This window comes from Spea bombifrons, chromosome 5 (assembly GCF_027358695.1).
Source record: "Spea bombifrons isolate aSpeBom1 chromosome 5, aSpeBom1.2.pri, whole genome shotgun sequence".
Classification (NCBI taxonomy): Eukaryota; Metazoa; Chordata; class Amphibia; order Anura; family Pelobatidae; genus Spea; species Spea bombifrons.
Window position 1 is genome coordinate 83,361,138 of NC_071091.1, and position 13,301 is coordinate 83,374,438.

The 13,301-nt window shown below is 38.8% G+C and overlaps 3 non-coding genes across 3 annotated transcripts; all 3 read right to left on the reverse strand.

The window, feature by feature from the left end:
* Positions 1–5,795: 5,795 nt before the first annotated feature.
* On the reverse strand, positions 5,796–5,868 carry TRNAA-AGC (transfer RNA alanine (anticodon AGC)). The gene has a single exon. It is a non-coding gene; the product is annotated as a tRNA-Ala (tRNA).
* Positions 5,869–7,755: 1,887 nt separating this feature from the next.
* On the reverse strand, positions 7,756–7,828 carry TRNAA-UGC (transfer RNA alanine (anticodon UGC)). The gene has a single exon. It is a non-coding gene; the product is annotated as a tRNA-Ala (tRNA).
* A 4,873-nt stretch (positions 7,829–12,701) lies between these two features.
* Positions 12,702–12,774, reverse strand: TRNAA-AGC (transfer RNA alanine (anticodon AGC)). The gene has a single exon. It is a non-coding gene; the product is annotated as a tRNA-Ala (tRNA).
* Between the last annotated feature and the right edge of the window lie 527 nt (positions 12,775–13,301).

The window sequence follows — 13,301 nt, forward strand, 5'->3', positions numbered from 1 at the left end:
ATGTCATCATGAACCTATTGTGATGATGTCATCATGAACCCACTATGATATCATCACGATGATGTCATCACGAACACATTATGTCATGATGATGTCATCACGGACCCATTATGATGTCATCATGATGATGTCATCACGAACCCATTATGATGTCATCATGATGATGTCATCACGAACCCATTATGATGTCATCATGATGATGTCATCACGAACCCATTATGATGCTGTTATCATGATCCCACTATGATTTCGTCATGATGATGTCATCATGAACCCATTGTAATGAAGTCACCACGAACCCATTATGATGTCATCATGATGATGTCATCATGAACCCATTATGATGTCATCATGAACCCTTTATGATGATGTCATCACGAACCCTTCATGATGTCGTCATGATAATGTCATCATAAACCCATTATGATGATGAAGTCATCATGAACCCATTATGATGTCATCATGATGATGTCATCATGAACCCATTGTGATGATGTCATCATGAACCCATTATGATATTGCCATGATGATGTCAGGGAAACATGATGAAACAGGGAAACAGTGTATTTGCTTCATGTAATGTACCATTAAGCTTGCTGCTTGTACTGCTCTAATTACACATGAAACCAAGAAAACACTTAGAGAACACGGTCATTGAACCAACTACCCCTCGCATGCTAAGCGAGCACACCACCATTTGAACTTAATCCCCTTTGTATTCTACAGTTATTCGTGAAGTTGAAAAATCTGTGGGAAAGCATAGGGTCTATATAGTTTGTTTCCCTCCAATTTATTGCCAGCGTTAAGCACAACATTATTGAAAATTTATAAAGTATAAATAAAGTAACTGGAGAATGCGGGCATCGATCCCGCTACCTCTCGCATGCTAAGCGAGCGTTCTACCATTTGAGCTAATTCCCCTACGTAGAGTGGTGTGTTTTAGGTGAAACAGGGAAACAGTGTATTTGCTGCATGTAATGTACTGATGGGCTTGCTGCATGTACTGTTCTAATTACACATGAAACCAAGAAAACACTTGAAAAGCACATGAAAAATCTGTGGGAAATCATAAGGTCTATATAGTTTGTTTCCCTCCAATTTATTGCCAGCATACGGTCTATATAGTTTGTTTCCCTCCAATTTATTGCCAGCGTTAAGCACAACATTATTGAAAATTTATAAAGTATAAATAAAGTAACTGGAGAATGCGGGCATTGATCCCACTACCTCTCGCATGCGAAGCGAGCGCTCTACCATTTGAGCTAATTCCCCTACACTGAGTCCATTGTTTTAGGTGAAACAGGGAAACAGTGTATTTGCTGCATGTAATGTACTGATGGGCTTACTGCATGTACTGCTCAAATTACACATGAAACCAAGAAAACACTTGAAAAGCACATGTAAAATCTGTGGGAAAGCATAAGGTCTATATAGTTTGTTTCCCTCCAATTTATTGCCAGCGTGTCATCATGAACCCATTATGGTGATGAAGACATCACGAACCCATTATGATGTCATCATGATGTCATCATGAACCCATTATGATGATGTCATCATGAACCCATTATGATGTTGTCATGATGATGTTATCCTGAACCCATTATGATGTCATCATGAACCCATTGTGATGATGTCATCATGAACCTATTATGATGTCATCATGAACCCATTATGATGTCATCATGAACCCATTATGATGATGAAGTCATCACGAACCCATTATGATGTCATCATGATGATGTCATCATGAACCTATTGTGATGATGTCATCATGAACCCATTATGATGTCATCACGATGATGTCATCACGAACACATTATGATGTCATCATGATGATGTCATCATGAACCCATTATGATGTCATCATGATGATGTCATCATGAACCCATTATGATGTCATCATGAACCCTTTATGATGATGAAGTCATCACGAACCCATTATGATGTCATCATGATGATGTCATCATGAACCTATTGTGATGATGTCATCATGAACCCACTATGATATCATCACGATGATGTCATCACGAACACATTATGATGTCATGATGATGTCATCACGGACCCATTATGATGTCATCATGATGATGTCATCACGAACCCATTATGATGTCATCATGATGATGTCATCACGAACCCATTATGATGTCATCATGACGATGTCATCACGAACCCATTATGATGCTGTAATCATGATCCCACTATGATTTCGTCATGATGATGTCATCATGAACCCATTGTAATAAAGTCACCACAAACTCATTATGATGTCATCATGATGATGTCATCATGAACCCATTATGATGTCATCATGAACCCTTTATGATGATGTCATCACGAACCCTTCATGATGTCGTCATGATAATGTCATCATAAACCCATTATGATGATGAAGTCATCATGAACCCATTATGATGTCATCATGATGATGTCATCATGAACCAATTGTGATGATGTCATCATGAACCCATTATGATCTTGCCATGATGATGTCAGGGAAACATGATGAAACAGGGAAACAGTGTATTTGCTTCATGTAATGTACCATTAAGCTTGCTGCTTGTACTGCTCTAATTACACATGAAACCAAGAAAACACTTAGAGAACACGGTCATTGAACCAACTACCCCTCGCATGCTAAGCGAGCACACCACCATTTGAACTAAATTCCCTTTGTATTCTACAGTTATTCGTGAAGTTGAAAAATCTGTGGGAAAGCATAGGGTCTATATAGTTTGTTTCCCTCCAATTTATAGCCAGCGTTCAGCACAACATTATTGAAAATGTATGAAGTATAAATAAAGTAACTGGAGAATGCGGGCATCGATCCCGCTACCTCTCGCATGCAAAGCGAGCGCTCTACTGTTTGAGCTAATTCCCCTACATAGAGTGGCCTGTTTTAGGTGAAACAGGGAAACAGTGTATTTGCTGCATGTAATGTACTGATGGGCTTGCTGCATGTACTGTTCTAATTACACATGAAACCAAGAAAACACTTGAAAAGCACATGAAAAATCTGTGGGAAATCATAAGGTCTATATAGTTTGTTTCCCTCCAATTTATTGCCAGCATACGGTCTATATAGTTTGTTTCTCTCCAATTTATTGCCAGCGTTAAGCACAACATTATTGAAAATTTATAAATTATAAATAAAGTAACTGGAGAATGCGGGCATCGATCCCGCTACCTCTCGCATGCTAAGCGAGCGCTCTACCATTTGAGCTAAGTCCCCTACACTGAGTCCATTGTTTTAGGTGAAACAGGGAAACAGTGTATTTGCTGCATGCAATGTACTGATGGGCTTACTGCATGTACTGCCCAAATTACACATGAAACCAAGAAAACACTTGAAAAGCACATGTAAAATCTGTGGGAAAGCATAAGGTCTATATAGTTTGTTTCCCTCCAATTTATTGCCAGCGTGTCATCATGAACCCATTATGGTGATGAAGACATCACGAACCCATTATGATGTCATCATGATGTCATCATGAACCCATTATGATGATGTCATCATGAACCCATTATGATGTTGTCATGATGATGTTATCCTGAACCCATTATGATGTCATCATGAACCCATTGTGATGATGCCATTATGAACCTATTATGATGTCATCATGAACCCATTATGATGTCATCATGAACCCATTATGATGATGAAGTCATCACGAACCCATTATGATGTCATCATGATGATGTCATCATGAACCTATTGTGATACTGTCATCATGAACCCATTATGATGTCATCACGATGATGTCATCACGAACACATTATGATGTCATCATGATGATGTCATCATGAACCCATTATGATGTCATCATGATGATGTCATCATGAACCCATTATGATGTCATCATGAACCCTTTATGATGATGAAGTCATCACGAACCCATTATGATGTCATCATGATGATGTCATCATGAACCTATTGTGATGATGTCATCATGAACCCACTATGATATCATCACGATGATGTCATCACGAACCCATTATGATGTCATCATGATGATGTCATCACGAACCCATTATGATGTCATCATGATGATGTCATCACGAACCCATTATGATGCTGTAATCATGATCCCACTATGATTTCGTCATGATGATGTCATCATGAACCCATTGAAATGAAGTCACCACGAACCCATTATGATGTCATCATGATGATGTCATCATGAACCCATTATGATGTCATCATGAACCCTTTATGATGATGTCATCACGAACCCTTCATGATGTCGTCATGATAATGTCATCATAAACCCATTATGATGATGAAGTCATCATGAACCCATTATGATGTCATCATGATGATGTCATCATGAACCCATTGTGATGATGTCATCATGAACCCATTATGATCTTGCCATGATGATGTCAGGGAAACATGATGAAACAGGGAAACAGTGTATTTGCTTCATGTAATGTACCATTAAGCTTGCTGCTTGTACTGCTCTAATTACACATGAAACCAAGAAAACACTTAGAGAACACGGTCATTGAACCAACTACCCCTCGCATGCTAAGCGAGCACACCACCATTTGAACTAAATTCCCTTTGTATTCTACAGTTATTCGTGAAGTTGAAAAATCTGTGGGAAAGCATAGGGTCTATATAGTTTGTTTCCCTCCAATTTATAGCCAGCGTTCAGCACAACATTATTGAAAATTTATGAAGTATAAATAAAGCAACTGGAGAATGCGGGCATCGATCCCGCTACCTCTCGCATGCAAAGCGAGCGCTCTACCGTTTGAGCTAGTTCCCCTACATAGAGAGGCATGTTTTAGGTGAAACAGGGAAACAGTGTATTTGCTGCATGTAATGTACTGATGGGCTTGCTGCATGTACTGTTCTAATTACACATGAAACCAAGAAAACACTTGAAAAGCACATGAAAAATCTGTGGGAAATCATAAGGTCTATATAGTTTGTTTCCCTCCAATTTATTGCCAGCATACGGTCTATATAGTTTGTTTCCCTCCAATTTATTGCCAGCGTTAAGCACAACATTATTGAAAATTTTCTAAAGTATAAATAAAGTAACTGGAGAATGCGGGCATCGATCCCGCTACCTCTCGCATGCTAAGCGAGCGCTCTGCCATTTGAGCTAATTCCCCTACATAGTGTGGCATGTTTTAGGTGAAACAGGGAAACAGTGTATTTGCTGCATGTAATGTACTGATGGGCTTGCTGCATGTACTGTTCTAATTACACATGAAACCAAGAAAACACTTGAAAAGCACATGAAAAATCTGTGGGAAATCATAAGGTCTATATAGTTTGTTTCCCTCCAATTTATTGCCAGCATACGGTCTATATAGTTTGTTTCCCTCCAATTTATTGCCATCATAAGGTCTATATGATTTGTTTCCCTCCAATTTATTGCCAGTGTTAAGCACAACATTATTGAAAATTTATAAAGTATAAATAAAGTAACTGGAGAATGCGGGCATCGATCCTGCTACCTCTCGCATGCTAAGCGAGCGCTCTACCATTTGAGCTAATTCCCCTACATAGTGTGGCATGTTTTAGGTGAAACAGGGAAACAGTGTATTTGCTGCATGTAATGTACTGATGGGCTTGCTGCATGTACTGTTCTAATTACACATGAAACCAAGAAAACACTTGAAAAGCACATGAAAAATCTGTGGGAAATCATAAGGTCTATATAGTTTGTTTCCCTCCAATTTATTGCCAGCATACGGTCTATATAGTTTGTTTCCCTCCAATTTATTGCCAGCGTTAAGCACAACATTATTGAAAATTTATAAAGTATAAATAAAGTAACTGGAGAATGCGGGCATCGATCCCGCTACCTCTCGCATGCTAAGCGAGCGCTCTACCATTTGAGCTAATTCCCCTACATAGTGTGGCATGTTTTAGGTGAAACAGGGAAACAGTGTATTTGCTGCATGTAATGTACTGATGGGCTTGCTGCATGTACTGTTCTAATTACACATGAAACCAAGAAAACACTTGAAAAGCACATGAAAAATCTGTGGGAAATCATAAGGTCTATATAGTTTGTTTCCCTCCAATTTATTGCCAGCATACGGTCTATATAGTTTGTTTCCCTCCAATTTATTGCCAGCGTTAAGCACAACATTATTGAAAATTTATAAAGTATAAATAAAGTAACTGGAGAATGCGGGCATCGATCCCGCTACCTCTCGCATGCTAAGCGAGCGCTCTACCATTTGAGCTAAGTCCCCTACACTGAGTCCATTGTTTTAGGTGAAACAGGGAAACAGTGTATTTGCTGCATGCAATGTACTGATGGGCTTACTGCATGTACTGCCCAAATTACACATGAAACCAAGAAAACACTTGAAAAGCACATGTAAAATCTGTGGGAAAGCATAAGGTCTATATAGTTTGTTTCCCTCCAATTTATTGCCAGCGTGTCATCATGAACCCATTATGGTGATGAAGACATCACGAACCCATTATGATGTCATCATGATGTCATCATGAACCCATTATGATGATGTCATCATGAACCCATTATGATGTTGTCATGATGATGTTATCCTGAACCCATTATGATGTCATCATGAACCCATTGTGATGATGCCATTATGAACCTATTATGATGTCATCATGAACCCATTATGATGTCATCATGAACCCATTATGATGATGAAGTCATCACGAACCCATTATGATGTCATCATGATGATGTCATCATGAACCTATTGTGATGATGTCATCATGAACCCATTATGATGTCATCACGATGATGTCATCACGAACACATTATGATGTCATCATGATGATGTCATCATGAACCCATTATGATGTCATCATGATGATGTCATCATGAACCGATTATGATGTCATCATGAACCCTTTATGATGATGAAGTCATCACGAACCCATTATGATGTCATCATGATGATGTCATCATGAACCTATTGTGATGATGTCATCATGAACCCACTATGATATCATCACGATGATGTCATCACGAACACATTATGATGTCATGATGATGTCATCACGGACCCATTATGATGTCATCATGATGATGTCATCACGAACCCATTATGATGTCATCATGATGATGTCATCACGAACCCATTATGATGTCATCATGACGATGTCATCACGAACCCATTATGATGCTGTAATCATGATCCCACTATGATTTCGTCATGATGATGTCATCATGAACCCATTGTAATAAAGTCACCACGAACTCATTATGATGTCATCATGATGATGTCATCATGAACCCATTATGATGTCATCATGAACCCTTTATGATGATGTCATCACGAACCCTTCATGATGTCGTCATGATAATGTCATCATAAACCCATTATGATGATGAAGTCATCATGAACCCATTATGATGTCATCATGATGATGTCATCATGAACCAATTGTGATGATGTCATCATGAACCCATTATGATCTTGCCATGATGATGTCAGGGAAACATGATGAAACAGGGAAACAGTGTATTTGCTTCATGTAATGTACCATTAAGCTTGCTGCTTGTACTGCTCTAATTACACATGAAACCAAGAAAACACTTAGAGAACACGGTCATTGAACCAACTACCCCTCGCATGCTAAGCGAGCACACCACCATTTGAACTAAATTCCCTTTGTATTCTACAGTTATTCGTGAAGTTGAAAAATCTGTGGGAAAGCATAGGGTCTATATAGTTTGTTTCCCTCCAATTTATAGCCAGCGTTCAGCACAACATTATTGAAAATTTATGAAGTATAAATAAAGTAACTGGAGAATGCGGGCATCGATCCCGCTACCTCTCGCATGCAAAGCGAGCGCTCTACCGTTTGAGCTAATTCCCCTACATAGAGTGGCCTGTTTTAGGTGAAACAGGGAAACAGTGTATTTGCTGCATGTAATGTACTGATGGGCTTGCTGCATGTACTGTTCTAATTACACATGAAACCAAGAAAACACTTGAAAAGCACATGAAAAATCTGTGGGAAATCATAAGGTCTATATAGTTTGTTTCCCTCCAATTTATTGCCAGCATACAGTCTATATAGTTTGTTTCCCTCCAATTTATTGCCAGCGTTAAGCACAACATTATTGAAAATTTATAAAGTATAAATAAAGCAACTGGAGAACGCGGGCATCGATCCCGCTACCTCTCGCATGCAAAGCGAGCGCTCTACCGTTTGAGCTAATTCCCCTACACTGAGTTCATTGTTTTAGATGAAACAGGGAAACAGTGTATTTGCTGCATGCAATGTACTGATGGGCTTACTGCATGTACTGCCCAAATTACACATGAAACCAAGAAAACACTTGAAAAGCACATGTAAAATCTGTGGGAAAGCATAAGGTCTATATAGTTTGTTTCCCTCCAATTTATTGCCAGCGTGTCATCATGAACCCATTATGGTGATGAAGACATCACGAACCCATTATGATGTCATCATGATGTCATCATGAACCCATTATGATGATGTCATCATGAACCCATTATGATGTTGTCATGATGATGTTATCCTGAACCCATTATGATGTCATCATGAACCCATTGTGATGATGTCATCATGAACCTATTATGATGTCATCATGAACCCATTATGATGTCATCATGAACCCATTATGATGATGAAGTCATCACGAACCCATTATGATGTCATCATGATGATGTCATCATGAACCTATTGTGATGATGTCATCATGAACCCATTATGATGTCATCACGATGATGTCATCACGAACACATTATGATGTCATCATGATGATGTCATCATGAACCCATTATGATGTCATCATGATGATGTCATCATGAACCCATTATGATGTCATCATGAACCCTTTATGATGATGAAGTCATCACGAACCCATTATGATGTCATCATGATGATGTCATCATGAACCTATTGTGATGATGTCATCATGAACCCACTATGATATCATCACGATGATGTCATCACGAACACATTATGATGTCATGATGATGTCATCACGGACCCATTATGATGTCATCATGATGATGTCATCACGAACCCATTATGATGTCATCATGATGATGTCATCACGAACCCATTATGATGTCATCATGACGATGTCATCACGAACCCATTATGATGCTGTAATCATGATCCCACTATGATTTCGTCATGATGATGTCATCATGAACCCATTGTAATAAAGTCACCACGAACTCATTATGATGTCATCATGATGATGTCATCATGAACCCATTATGATGTCATCATGAACCCTTTATGATGATGTCATCACGAACCCTTCATGATGTCGTCATGATAATGTCATCATAAACCCATTATGATGATGAAGTCATCATGAACCCATTATGATGTCATCATGATGATGTCATCATGAACCAATTGTGATGATGTCATCATGAACCCATTATGATCTTGCCATGATGATGTCAGGGAAACATGATGAAACAGGGAAACAGTGTATTTGCTTCATGTAATGTACCATTAAGCTTGCTGCTTGTACTGCTCTAATTACACATGAAACCAAGAAAACACTTAGAGAACACGGTCATTGAACCAACTACCCCTCGCATGCTAAGCGAGCACACCACCATTTGAACTAAATTCCCTTTGTATTCTACAGTTATTCGTGAAGTTGAAAAATCTGTGGGAAAGCATAGGGTCTATATAGTTTGTTTCCCTCCAATTTATAGCCAGCGTTCAGCACAACATTATTGAAAATGTATGAAGTATAAATAAAGTAACTGGAGAATGCGGGCATCGATCCCGCTACCTCTCGCATGCAAAGCGAGCGCTCTACTGTTTGAGCTAATTCCCCTACATAGAGTGGCCTGTTTTAGGTGAAACAGGGAAACAGTGTATTTGCTGCATGTAATGTACTGATGGGCTTGCTGCATGTACTGTTCTAATTACACATGAAACCAAGAAAACACTTGAAAAGCACATGAAAAATCTGTGGGAAATCATAAGGTCTATATAGTTTGTTTCCCTCCAATTTATTGCCAGCATACGGTCTATATAGTTTGTTTCTCTCCAATTTATTGCCAGCGTTAAGCACAACATTATTGAAAATTTATAAATTATAAATAAAGTAACTGGAGAATGCGGGCATCGATCCCGCTACCTCTCGCATGCTAAGCGAGCGCTCTACCATTTGAGCTAAGTCCCCTACACTGAGTCCATTGTTTTAGGTGAAACAGGGAAACAGTGTATTTGCTGCATGCAATGTACTGATGGGCTTACTGCATGTACTGCCCAAATTACACATGAAACCAAGAAAACACTTGAAAAGCACATGTAAAATCTGTGGGAAAGCATAAGGTCTATATAGTTTGTTTCCCTCCAATTTATTGCCAGCGTGTCATCATGAACCCATTATGGTGATGAAGACATCACGAACCCATTATGATGTCATCATGATGTCATCATGAACCCATTATGATGATGTCATCATGAACCCATTATGATGTTGTCATGATGATGTTATCCTGAACCCATTATGATGTCATCATGAACCCATTGTGATGATGCCATTATGAACCTATTATGATGTCATCATGAACCCATTATGATGTCATCATGAACCCATTATGATGATGAAGTCATCACGAACCCATTATGATGTCATCATGATGATGTCATCATGAACCTATTGTGATACTGTCATCATGAACCCATTATGATGTCATCACGATGATGTCATCACGAACACATTATGATGTCATCATGATGATGTCATCATGAACCCATTATGATGTCATCATGATGATGTCATCATGAACCGATTATGATGTCATCATGAACCCTTTATGATGATGAAGTCATCACGAACCCATTATGATGTCATCATGATGATGTCATCATGAACCTATTGTGATGATGTCATCATGAACCCACTATGATATCATCACGATGATGTCATCACGAACCCATTATGATGTCATCATGATGATGTCATCACGAACCCATTATGATGTCATCATGATGATGTCATCACGAACCCATTATGATGCTGTAATCATGATCCCACTATGATTTCGTCATGATGATGTCATCATGAACCCATTGAAATGAAGTCACCACGAACCCATTATGATGTCATCATGATGATGTCATCATGAACCCATTATGATGTCATCATGAACCCTTTATGATGATGTCATCACGAACCCTTCATGATGTCGTCATGATAATGTCATCATAAACCCATTATGATGATGAAGTCATCATGAACCCATTATGATGTCATCATGATGATGTCATCATGAACCCATTGTGATGATGTCATCATGAACCCATTATGATCTTGCCATGATGATGTCAGGGAAACATGATGAAACAGGGAAACAGTGTATTTGCTTCATGTAATGTACCATTAAGCTTGCTGCTTGTACTGCTCTAATTACACATGAAACCAAGAAAACACTTAGAGAACACGGTCATTGAACCAACTACCCCTCGCATGCTAAGCGAGCACACCACCATTTGAACTAAATTCCCTTTGTATTCTACAGTTATTCGTGAAGTTGAAAAATCTGTGGGAAAGCATAGGGTCTATATAGTTTGTTTCCCTCCAATTTATAGCCAGCGTTCAGCACAACATTATTGAAAATTTATGAAGTATAAATAAAGCAACTGGAGAATGCGGGCATCGATCCCGCTACCTCTCGCATGCAAAGCGAGCGCTCTACCGTTTGAGCTAGTTCCCCTACATAGAGAGGCATGTTTTAGGTGAAACAGGGAAACAGTGTATTTGCTGCATGTAATGTACTGATGGGCTTGCTGCATGTACTGTTCTAATTACACATGAAACCAAGAAAACACTTGAAAAGCACATGAAAAATCTGTGGGAAATCATAAGGTCTATATAGTTTGTTTCCCTCCAATTTATTGCCAGCATACGGTCTATATAGTTTGTTTCCCTCCAATTTATTGCCAGCGTTAAGCACAACATTATTGAAAATTTATAAAGTATAAATAAAGTAACTGGAGAATGCGGGCATCGATCCCGCTACCTCTCGCATGCTAAGCGAGCGCTCTGCCATTTGAGCTAATTCCCCTACATAGTGTGGCATGTTTTAGGTGAAACAGGGAAACAGTGTATTTGCTGCATGTAATGTACTGATGGGCTTGCTGCATGTACTGTTCTAATTACACATGAAACCAAGAAAACACTTGAAAAGCACATGAAAAATCTGTGGGAAATCATAAGGTCTATATAGTTTGTTTCCCTCCAATTTATTGCCAGCATACGGTCTATATAGTTTGTTTCCCTCCAATTTATTGCCATCATAAGGTCTATATGATTTGTTTCCCTCCAATTTATTGCCAGTGTTAAGCACAACATTATTGAAAATTTATAAAGTATAAATAAAGTAACTGGAGAATGCGGGCATCGATCCTGCTACCTCTCGCATGCTAAGCGAGCGCTCTACCATTTGAGCTAATTCCCCTACATAGTGTGGCATGTTTTAGGTGAAACAGGGAAACAGTGTATTTGCTGCATGTAATGTACTGATGGGCTTGCTGCATGTACTGTTCTAATTACACATGAAACCAAGAAAACACTTGAAAAGCACATGAAAAATCTGTGGGAAATCATAAGGTCTATATAGTTTGTTTCCCTCCAATTTATTGCCAGCATACGGTCTATATAGTTTGTTTCCCTCCAATTTATTGCCAGCGTTAAGCACAACATTATTGAAAATTTATAAAGTATAAATAAAGTAACTGGAGAATGCGGGCATCGATCCCGCTACCTCTCGCATGCTAAGCGAGCGCTCTACCATTTGAGCTAATTCCCCTACATAGTGTGGCATGTTTTAGGTGAAACAGGGAAACAGTGTATTTGCTGCATGTAATGTACTGATGGGCTTGCTGCATGTACTGTTCTAATTACACATGAAACCAAGAAAACACTTGAAAAGCACATGAAAAATCTGTGGGAAATCATAAGGTCTATATAGTTTGTTTCCCTCCAATTTATTGCCAGCATACGGTCTATATAGTTTGTTTCCCTCCAATTTATTGCCAGCGTTAAGCACAACATTATTGAAAATTTATAAAGTATAAATAAAGTAACTGGAGAATGCGGGCATCGATCCCGCTACCTCTCGCATGCTAAGCGAGCGCTCTACCATTTGAGCTAAGTCCCCTACACTGAGTCCATTGTTTTAGGTGAAACAGGGAAACAGTGTATTTGCTGCATGCAATGTACTGATGGGCTTACTGCATGTACTGCCCAAATTACACATGAAACCAAGAAAACACTTGAAAAGCACATGTAAAATCTGTGGGAAAGCATAAGGTCTATATAGTTTGTTTCCCTCCA